The 13358-nt window shown below is 35.0% G+C and overlaps 1 non-coding gene across 1 annotated transcript; it reads left to right on the top strand.

Annotated features, from left to right (window-relative positions):
- Positions 1-12840: 12840 nt before the first annotated feature.
- On the top strand, positions 12841-12947 carry LOC133820796 (small nucleolar RNA R71). Its single transcript, XR_009887196.1, has one exon. It is a non-coding gene; the product is annotated as a small nucleolar RNA R71 (small nucleolar RNA).
- Positions 12948-13358: the final 411 nt, after the last annotated feature.

Below are 13358 nucleotides of genomic sequence, written 5' to 3'. Positions count from 1 at the left end.
TAATAATGAGATCTCATCCATAACTCACAATATGAGCCAAAATACACAAATATGCCCTTAACGGGCCAAATTACAAAAACACCCTAATAATCAAATGTGGACCCATATGCATGAATATAACATCATATTATAATATAATTCACATAAACATGCATATTATCAGTTAATGGCATAATTAAACAGTTATGGCCCTCCCGACCTACTAATCCAGCCATTAAATCGCATTAGGGATTTCGGGGCATTACACATATCTATGCAACATCGAGATGTGGAACACATTGTGACTATCTGCTAATGCTGGCGATAGGGCTAATCTATATGCAACTGCTCCCACTTTGTCCAGGATCTCAAAAGGACCTATAAACCTGGGACTAAGCTTGCCTTTCTTCCCGAATTGCTTCACACCTTTCATAGGAGATATTCTTAAGAAAACTTGATCTCCGACTTTGAATTCCACATCACGCTGCTTGGCATCCACATTACTTTTCTTATGACTCTGAGCAGTGAGCATACGTTGTCTAATCAGTGCTACTGCATCCTGAGCTTCTTTAACAGTTTCGGGTCCAAGTAGTTGCCTTTCTCCTACCTCATCCCAATGAAGTGGCGATCGACACCTCCTTCCATAAAGTAGCTCGTAAGGTGCCATCCCGATCATTGACTGGTAGCTATTGTTGTAGGAGAACTCTATCAGCGGCAAGTACTTACTCCATGATCCTCCAAAATCAAGTACACAAGCGCGCAACATGTTTTCTAAAATCTGTATGGTACGCTAGGATTGACCGTCTGTCTGAGGATGAAATGTTGTACTAAGACTTAACTTGGTACCCATAGCTTACTGCAAGCTTCTCCAAAATCTCGATGTAAACATTGATCCTTTATCGGACACCATTTTCTTGGGGATTCCATGCAGTCTTACTATATCTTGAACATAAATATTTGTGTATTACTCAGCCATGTATGAAGTCTTGACAGGTAGAAAATGAGCTAACTTGGTTAATCTATCTATTACTACCCAAGCCGAGTCGTGTTGCTTATTCGTTCGAGGCAAACATGTCACGAAATCCATTGCTATGTCGTCCCATTTCCATTCTGGAATGCTAAGCGGTTGCAATAAGCCTACAGGCCGCTGATGTTCTACTTTCACTTGCTGGCACACCAGACATTTAGACATGTACTCCGCTATATCCTTCTTCATTCCTGGCCACCAATACATTACCTTGATGTCGTGAGTCATCTTGGTCAACCCTGGGTGAACTGAGTATGGGGTATTGTGCGCTTCTTCTAAAATCTTCACCTTAATCCCTTGATCGTTTGGCATGCATACCCGATCCTTATATCTCAATAAACCTTGAAATGATATTGAGAAATCTGTGGCCTTACCTTCTCTAACTGAATCCATATGTGCTACTAATGTGTCATCATGCTCTTGCCCAATCCGTATTTCTTCTAACAGACTTGACTAGATAGACAAGTTAGCCAGCTCACTGATGACTACTTCTATTCCGGCACTGATCAGCTCCTGCTGTAGCGGCTTTTCTATTCCAGCTAGTGCTTCTATACTTCCATAACTCTTCCTACTTAGCGCATCAGAAACTATGTTTGCCTTTCCCGGGTGGTATAGGATTTCGCAGTCATAATCCTTCACTAGTTCTACCACCTGCGTTGTCTCATGTTGAGCTCCTTTTGCGTGAAGAAATACTTTAGGCTTTTATGGTCTGTATAAATCTCACACCGTTCTCCATAAAAGATAATGACGCCAGATTTTTAATGCAAAGACCACTGCTGCCAACTCCATATCATGCTTTGGATAGCATTGCTCATATTCCTTCAGGTGCCTTGAGGCGTAGGCTATCACCTTGTCATTTTGCATTAGCACACAACCCAATCCTTGCTTCGACGTATCACAATAGACGACAAACTTGTCGTTGGGTTTTGGTACACAAAGTATTGGTGCTGAGCATAGCTTAACCTTAAGCAACTGGAAGCTCTCTTCACAATTATCCATCTAGTTGAACCTTTGTTTTTTCCGAGTCAGGTTGGTGAGTGGAGTGGCTATCTTAGAAAAGCCCTCTACAAAGCTCCGGTAATAACCTGCTAGTCCCAGAAAACTTCTTACCTCAAACGCATTCTTAGGTCTTGGCCAATCCTTCACAGTCTCTATCTTAGATGGGTCTACAACAAATCCTTCTTTGGATACCATGTGTCCGAGGAACGCTACTTGCGAAAACCAAAATTCGCATTTTGTAAACTTGGCGTAAAGTTGATGCTCCTTTAGTCGTAACAAGGTCATCCTTAAATACTCCTCGTGCTCGACTTCATCCTTTGAGTACACCAAGATATCGTCGATGAACACTACGACGAATTTGTCCAAATAATCCTTGAAGACCCTATTCATTAAATCCATGAAGGCGGCTAGAGCGTTGGTAAGACCGAAAGACATAACTAGAAACTTGTAATGTCCATAACGAGTTCTAAAAGCCATCTTGGGAATATCATCTTCTCGTACCTTGAGTTGGTGATACCCAGACCGTAGATCAATATTTGAAAACACGGTTGCCCCTCGAAGTTTATCAAAAAAGTCGTCAATTCAGGGTAGCGGGTACTTATCCTTAATTGTCACCTTATACAGCTCGTCGCAATCTATGCATATCAGCATACTTCCGTCCTTCTTCCTCACAAATAGAACCGGTGCTCCCCATGGAGAATGGCTTGGTCTAATGAAACCCAAGTCTAAGAGTTCTTGTAGCTGCGTCTTTAACTCCTTGAGTTTGGTAGGAGCCATTCGATATGGTGCCTTGGAGGTAGGCTCGGTGCTCGGTACTAGTTTGATTGTGAAGTCTTTCTCCTGTGTCGGCAGCAATCCTAGTAGTCGTCAGGAAATACCTCTGGGAATTCCTTTATAATGCGGACGCCTCCAACCTTTAGTGGTGTTTCCTTTACCACATCTGTAACGTTGGCTAAGAATGGGTGGCATCCTTTTTCTATCATCCTCTGAGCTTTGAGAGATGAAATACGTATGTAGTCCTAAATTTTTTCCCATATAGCATAGTTTCTGACCATCAGGAGTCTCGAACATCACTTGCTTACGTCTGTAGTCGATGGTTGCGCCATGTCTTGCTAGCCAATCCATGCCCAGTATTACGTCGAAGTATTTGATCTCTAACTCTATCAGGTCTCCTTCTGTTAGGAATGAATTTCCTAATGCGCAGCGGAATGGTGGTGGGGTTGGCCCAGTGTATAACAAAATTTTTGTAACATATTTAAACTACCTTTAAATATGCGGATCCATTAATATACATACATTAATCATAAGCAAGTGAATGATAGAATTCATACCTCTTGAAGCCTATCTAGTGTCCTTGCTATTTTTTCGTATATAGAACGATCTTCCTATCCAAGCCGCTCCCACGTACTCACACCAAGATCTTCCAAAGCATTCTCTACACCTCAAGAAGTGTGTGGGCACTTAGAGAATGAAGGATAGTTTATTTGTGATTCTACTTGATGTACTCAACACATGAGATCAAGAGAATAGGCCTGAGAATTAGTTTTTTATTTTTCAGGGAGAGAAAACTATCGTTCTATTTTTCACAGAGTGAATGTTCTGAGTTGTCACTGATATCTGAATATTTTCTGATTAGTCATACTTAAAAGAAAATATTCAAATTTAAAAAATAAATCTGTAACCAACTTACAATTTACTTTTAAAATAATTAATTATTTTATTAATGAAAATATCCAAAAACCAATTTTTGAATTATCCATTAATTAATTAAATAAATAAAATTGAAAATCCTATCCCTGAAAATAGCCGTATACGCCATGGACTTTGTGTGCACGTGTAGCATCCCTATTTTTAGGGATGTTGGTTTTTTTTCAATTTTTATTTAATTATTTACTCAAACTTTTTTGTCAGATAATCTAACAACCTGATAACTAATTCAAATTTGAATTAATTATCTTTTTAACTAATTATCAAATATAATTAAGTATTTGAATAAATATTAATCTTTTAAATTCAAATCCAATTTGAACTTATCAGATTATTATCTCCACTCAAATAAAGATATTTAATTAATTCTACCAATGAATTAAATCCAATATTTTCGAAAATAAATATTTAATTTATTATAATTTCAAAAATTATAATTAATTAATTATTTAATTAAATTTCGAAATTAATTTAATTATATAATATAATTTCAAAAATTATACAATAATTAAATATTAATTAATTTTATTAACTACAACTAATTTGTAATTAATTAATTAATCACTATTATCATATAATTACATATTTAGCATGAAGAAAAAATTTCTTCTTAATTATGTCTTTAAACTATTTTTCCCTTCATATAAACTCTTACCTTGAATAGTGTTGATAGAGCCGCAATGGGGACCTATGGACCTATAATTCCAAGCTCCAATAAATTTGAGATTATTAATTAAACTCTTTAATTAAATAATCTTAATTTATTAATCTCATGATTATTCCACTATAAATATGAGACTGCACTCTTGTAATTATAGACATTTCATTTATTGAGTACTTTATAATCATAAGCGTCCATTGATATAATCATTGCATACAACTTGACCCTCTAATAATGGTTCATAATTAATCGGGAATAAAATTACCGTTTTACCCTTTTAATTATCTCTTGTTTCCTTAAGTACCATTGACTTTACTAGTGAAGGTTAATTCATAACTAAATTATGAATTTGAGCTCAATAATCTTTCAGTCCCAAAAGTCAACCCTTAAGAGAACCATCATTCAAACTCTTGCGAGAAGACATAGATTCCATATCTATATACTATGTCCCCAGCCATCTACATTAATGAGTTCCCAAAACAAAATTTTCTAGCCTAATCATTCTGACAGACCCTAACAAGTGAATCAAAGAACTCATATAACATAAATAAGAGTTCAATAGTAACTTCAGGATTAAGATCTATTTGTATATGATCATCAGTTGATATATTTAATTAATACTTCGAAACGGTATTTAACTAAGTATTAATAAGCATATCTGGTCTAGTTCTATATATTCTCCAATATATAAAGCACCTCCACTAAAGTGTCCTACCACACTAGTGATCCGGATCTAGATCACATGTATTCATAATACTAGTAGACTGTACTTGCAGTAATTAATCTAAAGATTCCATAACTTTATTTTACTGCGAACTATTCAAGTTCATTTATCTCAAACACAATCCTCTCGTACCAATACGTATTTGAGATCACATATATGAACTTAGGAATTTTCCTGATATTTACATAATATTATCACAGAATAATATAGTCCATAAAATATATGCATAACAAATTCAATTTATTTATTTATTTCATAAAACAATATCTACTACATATGCTTTCAGGGCACATTTCCAACACCTTCTAGTTCTACGTCCTCAATTTTGATCGGTACGCTCCGTACTATCTGTGATGATAGAACTACTTTTTCACCTGAAGGCAACTATGTCACAAACCTAGTTCTACAAGGTTTGTCTAATTTCTCTATCATTCCTAACGAGATATATGAGTATGTTGTTCCCGAATCAACAATACTAGAGCATATACTATCGAGGATAGGGATCTGACCTGTAGCTGCTTTGTTACTATCATGGGCTTCTCCCTGGGTCAAGGCAAAATTTTTGGTCTGGAACAATCTTGTTGTCCCTTTTCTCCTCTGGATTGAGCTGGGGACATTGCCTCCTTTGGTGACCTTCTTAACCACAGTTGAAGCATCCTTTGGTGTTTGTACGACATTCACCAGGATGTTTCTTTTGGCACTTAACACATTGCAGGTATTCTACATAACCCGACCTATTATCTCCATTATTCGTCCATGCCCTTTTATCGTTATCAGATTGCTTATTGTCAGCATGCCTTCTTTTTTTTTTACCATTACTGTTGTTGTTGCTAGACTGATGGCTGTTGTGGTTGTTGTTCCGACAATTCAGAGGTTGACTCTGCTGTTTAGGCTCATGTTTACTATCTTCCTCTTTACTAACATTTGCCTGAATCCTTTTCTACTTCTATAGTTGTTTCTAAAGCATCAGCGTAAGTAGTGGTTCCAGGGTTTGCTAGCTTAACCCCTAGCTTGATCTTTGGTCGAAGTCCTCTAACGAACTTGTTCACCCTCAGAAAATTAGTTGGAACCAGCTCTGGCGCAAATTTAGATAATCGATCAAACTGTCGAGCATATTCTGCTACCGTCAAGTTGCCTTGCTTCAGACTAGTGAACTCCTCGACCCTTGTGGCGATGACTGCCGAGTTGCAGTACTTTTTGTGGAATAGCTCCACAAATCTGGTCCATGTCATGGTGGCGATGTCGTGAGTCTGTTGAACTAAGTCCCACCATATTCTAGCATCCTTCTTAAGCAGAGACGAAACGCAGGATATGCGATCTGCGTTGCTGAGATTCATGTGCGCTAGGATCAACTCTACATTTCTAAGCCATTCTTCCGTCTCGAAGGGGTCTGTTGTCCCTTCAAAGTTTGGAGTGTGTTGCTTACGAAATCGTTTGTAGATTGGCTCCATGTAAGAAGCTGGGTATGGCGCATAATTTTCCATTGGCCATCCCCCATAAGGACCTACTTGATGGGGTGCTTGAGCCATTTGCTGAGGCTGCGGTTGCAGTTACGGCTGAGGCTGAGGCTGAGGCTGAGTCTGTTGTCGCTGTTGCTGCAGTAATTCCTCCACTTGTTCTCGTAGCCTGATAATTTTTGCAATGTTGTCGACCGGCAGTGGCGGCGGCGGTGCATTTCAGTTAGCAACAGTAGTGGTTGCATGCCTTCCCTTTCTTCGAAGTGGAGGGGCTTCATTAGTCTCAGGAGCGACGTTGGAGGCATTGACATTCGTGCGTGCAGACCTTCTGAGCGACATCTTCAGCAAAAGTTCTAACAGTCGAGAACATGTTAGAACTTACCCTAATAGGCTCTAAGGAAAAACTTAATCTAAGAAAACATAACTCGGACCTATTAATTATGATTTCTTATGAAAAATTATATAAGCCTTCTTTATAATTAGAGTGTGTTTCTAAACTTAGAAAAATAAGCCATCTTTATAATTTACTAAGTCTGTTTCTAATCATCCTATATGACTTAATTCTCAGGCTCGAAACTTGTCGTTGTTCCAATGTTAACCATATTGAGGGAGGGCTGGGATCAGTAAAATCGTTCCCACTACTATGACCCCCTAAACTCTCAATATAGAACCCGGTCCATTGATTTGTATCCATCCTCACTGAACTTGATCATTATTTATTAAATTTATTATTTATTATGATTGTAGAAAAAATCAAACTCATACATGTCATTCAAAAATAACAATGATATTCATTTGGAAAAATGTTTTCACTAAAAACAATCATAAATGCAAAGATAATAAATAAAATAAATAAAGAAAATAAACCAATTTACAAATATTCTTAACTGGAAACATAAGGGCTAAAACGTTAACTAAACACATAATCATAACAACTATAACCTAAACACTTACATTGGCGGTTAGATTTGAAGCTTGAGCGTGTGTATCAAGGAGATCTTCATGCAAATGGACCGTTGCTCTGATACCAACTGTAACAACCCAACTATCTATGAGACTTTGGTCATTAAACCTACTAAACATAACTAAAACTTTGGAGGAAACATACATAAGAAAATTCATAACTTTATTGAAACTTTAAAAATAACATTTGTAATACATAAATGAGCTCATTGTTTTAAAATAAAACATAACTTTGAATAAAATTATTTAAAAAGCTAAATGCGGAAAAATACATAAAACGTAATTTAAAGCGACTAAAAAAACGTTGTCCTCGAATCAACACGCAGCCCATCCACTCCATTCACCTCCATACACACACCAAGCTTCCAAGAATCTTTCTACCTTTGCATCTATTTTCCTGCATCATACTAAAAGAAAATGAGTGAGCCTAATGCCCAGCAAGGAAAACTACTAACAACATAAAACATATACATAAAATTATAACATAACATATATTATAAACATATCATACATATACTATAAACATATTATAACATATAATATAAAAGACTATACTAATAATGGCCATTATGACATGTGATAAACCATCTACGTCCCCTGTCTAATATTTGAGGTAGGTTAGATCACATGTAGAATATGATAACCCATCTACATCCCCTGTCTAATATTTGAGGTAGGTAAATATTAATATAACATATTAAAACATAAATTTATCATAACATATTATACATAACAAAACATAAAAGCATAACATATCATACAAACATACAAATTCTAGCCTATTTTCCTTACCAATACCGGGATAATTGAGAACAAATGCGGGACTTGGAACACTCCTAAAACCAACAATAGAATGGTGAGTATTTCTAAAGAGTAAAGAATAAATGTAGAAACTAAACCTTCAAGATGAAGCTTACCAAGAAATACCTTTAAGTTTCAAGAGCCTAATCGAAAACCAATATCAAAAGTTAAGATTTGAATAAAAGGAACTAAAGAAAACTAAAGAGTTTCAAAGAACTGGACTTAAAGAATAAGAGTACATTAGTTGACCTTATGGATTGGTCTAACTCCAATACCGAAATACACTAAACCTCACTTCCCAAGTATTTTATAAAGCTTAAGAAAGGCAAAGCTTTTTCCCAACCCAAATGTTTATCACTCTATGGTAGTACTAGCACCTTGGAGTCCGATCACAGCTGAAGAGTGAGGAGAAGGGCTGGGTTCTAAGTCCTATTTATAGAATTCTAGGAATAAATATCTTATTTTTGGTTTTGAATAAAAATAATGAATATTAAATGAAAATATTTGAATATTCGTCAGTCAAAGGCTTAGGACTCGGTCAAATCGTTCAGAGGTAGGTCTAAGGAGTCAAAGTTTGTTTTAAAAATAAAAAATAAATAAAAAAAATAGAATCCTAACTTCTAACTTCCTAAATCTCGTAACTCTAAACTCACCTATAGTAAAATAAATATAACTAGAGCTGTAGGACTCCAATTTAGACTATCTGTATACCGGTAGAAAGCTAATTCAATTATCTACAACTTTCTAGAAATACTATTTTTCAAAATTCATAACATAACTAGGTCAAAAATAGGTCAGAAGTTACAGTACCCTAAAGTTACAGATATCTATTTAATTATCTAAATAACAATCTAATCCACAAATAAACAAGATTGTGACAAATGTCATGCTCCTAATGGTCTTGTAAGATTCTAGAGCTTTCTTGAACTTTTATTTATTTAAACTATAATTAAATCCTTAAATAAACATGCACACGACAAGTGTCATGATCTTTTAATTCTATCTAAACCTTATAGTATAATAAATAACATCTTTATAATCAGCTATATTAATTAAACCTTATGTTATAATTAATATTCTTAAACTATAGGTTAAACTTATAAAATCTATAAGTTTTGATACGAGTGTTCAACTAAGTCCCGGTTTGAACCAAAATCCATGAAATTTAAAATACTACAGCTACTTCTAGCTAGCTAACTAAGTAAACATTATGGGACTATACATAGTTCTAAGTCGAATTCTTATAAAAGTAGGGTCCAGCAGATCAAACGAGGCGTAGCAACTTTTTTCGACAAGAGATATTTTAATGCAGCATGATCAGAATAGACAATAATTTTAGATCCTAACAGATAAGACCTAAATTTCTCTAATGCAAAAACAACAGCAAGCAATTCTTTTTCGGTTGTGGAATAATTTAATTGAGCATCATTTAAAGTTTTGCTAGTATAGTAAATCACATGAGGTATTTTTTCAAGTATTTGTCCTAAGACAACACCTATAGCATAATCAGAAGCATCACACATTATTTCAAAAGGTATTTTCCAATCAGGGAGTCGAATAATGGGTGCAGTAGTCAACAAATTTTTCAATTTTTCAAAGGCAACATGGAAATTATTATCAAAGATGAAAGCATTTTCTTTTCCAAGTAAATGGCATAAAGGTCGAGAAATTTTGCTAAAGTCTTTTATAAATCTTCTATAGAAACCGGCATGGCCTAGGAATGATCTAATTTCTTTCATAGTTTTAGGTGGGGGAAGTTTTGAAATAAGATTAACTTTTGCTTTATCAACTTTTATTCCCTCAGATGAGATTACATGACCTAAAACAATTCATTTTTTAACCATAAAATGACATTTTTCCCAGTTAAGCACAAGGTTTTTCTCTTTGCAACGAATCAAAACAAGTGAAAGATAGTGCAAACATTCATCAAAAGAGGAGCCAAACACAGAAAAATCATCCATAAACACTTCAAGAAATATTTCAACCATGTCAGAAAAAATTGAAATCATACACCTTTGAAAAGTCGCAGGTGCATTGCATAACCCAAAAGGCATGCGACGATAGGCAAAAGTCCTGAAAGGGCATGTAAATGTAGTCTTTTCTTGATCTTCTGGGGCAATGGGGATTTGGTTATATCCCGAATACCCATCAAGAAAGCAATAATATGCATGGCCAGCTAAACGTTCAAGCATTTGATCAATAAAGGGCAATGGGAAATGGTTTTTTTCTAGTAACATTATTCAGCTTCCTATAGTCTATGCACACTCTCCACCCCGTTTGTACTCTAGTAGGGATTAATTTATTTTTCTCGTTTTCAACAACTGTGATCCCAGACATTTTAGGCACAACTTGAACTGGACTAACCCATTGACTATCAAAAATAGGGTAAATGATACCTACGTCTAACAATTTTATGACCTCTTCTCTTACTACTTCTTTCATATTTGAATTTAGCCTTCTTTGACATTCCCGAGAGCTTTTAGCATTCTCTTCTAGATGGATTCTATGCATACATATGGATGGGCTAATTCCTTTAATGTCTCCAATGGTCCAACCTATGGCTTCTTTATGTTTTCTAAGGACATCTAACAATTTATCTTCTTGTTCTTTATCTAAAGCGGATGCTATGATAACATGTAAGGTTTCAGACTCTCCTAGAAAAACATATTTTAAATTTTCTGGCAAAGGTTTAAGGTCTAACTTTGGAGACTCAGAAATTGATTGAACAAGATCTAAGGGTGAAAAAGGTTCAGCTTTGGTTTCATTTAAGGGTATAGACTCTAGCAAAGAATTCACATCATCATTAAAGTCATCAACATGCAAGTTCATACCAAAGTATTTTTCACAAAAGTCAAGTAAGTCATTTCCATCATCTTCACAAATACTATCTATCATGTTACCTTTATGCACTTCCTCACACTCAACATATTTAACAACATTAAATACATTCAATTCAACAATCATATTTCCAAAAGATAATTTCAAAACACCATTACGACAATTTATGATTGTATTAGATGTAGCTAAGAATGGTCTACCTAAAATGATAGGAATTTGAGCATGCATATTTTCCACATGTTGAGTATCAAGAACAATGAAGTCAACAGGAAAATAAAATTTATCAACTTTTATCAAAACATCCTCTATAATGCCTCTAGGAATTTTCACAGAACGATCAACTAATTGAAGAGTTATAGAGGTAGGTTTTAGTTCACCAAGATCAAATTGCTTATAAACAGAATAAGGCAATATATTCACACTAGCACCCAAATCAAGTAAAACTTTGTTAATAAATTGATCACCAATATTGCATGAAATCGTGGGACACCCAGGATCTTTATATTTAACAAGACTCTTATATTGAATAATGGAACTAGCTTGTTCAGTTAAAAAAGCCTTTTTAGGAACATTAGTGTTTCTTTTAACAGTACAAAGATCCTTTAAAAATTTAGAGTAGGCAGGAATTTGTTTAATGGCATCTAAGAAAGGGATATTGATACTAACTTGTTTAAAAACTTCTAAGATGTCATTATATTGGCCGCCTTTTTTAATTGGAAGTAATCTTTGTGGGAATGGGGCTTTTGGAATGAAAGGATAGATTGGAGTTTCCTTGTTTGAAGAGTCATTGGCATTAGAGCTAGAAAGTTGACTATTTTTCTTTTTCAACCTTGGGTATGTAATCGGGTTTGACAATGTTCTTTCCGGACCTAAGAGTTGAAATTGATTTGACTTCTCCGTTATTACTAGAATTTCCTATCGCATATTGACCTTTTGGATTAGGGATAGGTTGACTAGGGAATGTTCCTTTTTCTCTATCAGCTAAAGCAGTGGCAAGTTGTCCTACTTGTGTCTCGAGTTTGGTAATTGATTGAGACTGATTTTGTAGGATTTGTTGAGTGGATTGCATAAATTGTTGTAAGGTATCTTCTAAGGAAGGTTTCCTTTGTTGAGGATATGGTTGATTTTTTGGGGCATGAGTTTGGTTTTGCGTGTTGTATTGGTGCCCTTGATTCATTTGAGGTGGTTTTGTCTCCATGAAAAGTTTGGATGGTTTCTCCAATTTGGATTATAAGTGGATGAAAATAGGCTATCATTTGGTTTCCCATAAGAATGAAGAGCATTGGCATCCTCAGAAAAGGCTTCTTGGCAAGAAGGACATGATTGGGCATTATGGCAAGGACTAGAACATATAGAACAAACATCTTTTCTTGGTTGTATTGGAGAATTTATAGTTTGGCTTATGGCTAAAGCTTCTACTTTTCTCGCTAATTTGTCTAAGGATGTTCTTAAGTATAATTCATCTTTTACTTCATACCTTCCTCCTTTTTTTGGTGAATTAGTTGACCTAGACCTAGAATCAAAATAATTCCATTGTTGTGAATTGACAGACAAATCTTCAAGGGCGTCCCAAGCCTCTTGTCCTTGAAATTTTAAAAAAATTCCAGCATGCATAGATTGAATCATTTGACGATTAGAGGGAGTCAAACCATCATAAAAATATTTTACAAGTCTCCATTTTTCAAAACCATGATGATGACATTTTAATAATAAATCTTTAAATCTTTCCCAACATTCATAAAACTCTTAATTATCTTTTTGAAAAAACTCGGAGATTTCTCTCCTTAGACTATCAGTTTTAGACATAGGAAAAAATTTCAGCAAGAATTTATTATAAAGTTGATCCCATGTAGTTATAGATCCCGTGGGAAGGGAATTTAACCAAGCTTTTGATTTGTCTTTTAATGAAAAAGGAAACAATCTTAGTTTGACTGACTCATCAGAATTTTTTGATATTTAAATGTTGAGCAAATTTCTAAGAAATCTTTGACATGCATGTAAGGATCCTCTATATCTAACCCATAAAAGGATGGCAACAATTGAATGATTGATGGTTTAATCACAAAATGGGTAGCAGAAGTGGTAGGAAGAACAATACATGAAGGAGCATTAGATGAAATAGGTGCAAAATATTCAAGCAAAGTTTTTTTAGGCACAACATTTTCATCAACATGATTAGCAATTGGTTCCATGATGCTCAAA

The sequence above is a fragment of the Humulus lupulus genome, chromosome 2, assembly GCF_963169125.1.
Source record: "Humulus lupulus chromosome 2, drHumLupu1.1, whole genome shotgun sequence".
In the NCBI taxonomy this organism is placed as follows: Eukaryota; Viridiplantae; Streptophyta; class Magnoliopsida; order Rosales; family Cannabaceae; genus Humulus; species Humulus lupulus.
This window is presented reverse-complemented; position numbering and strand designations above follow the sequence as displayed.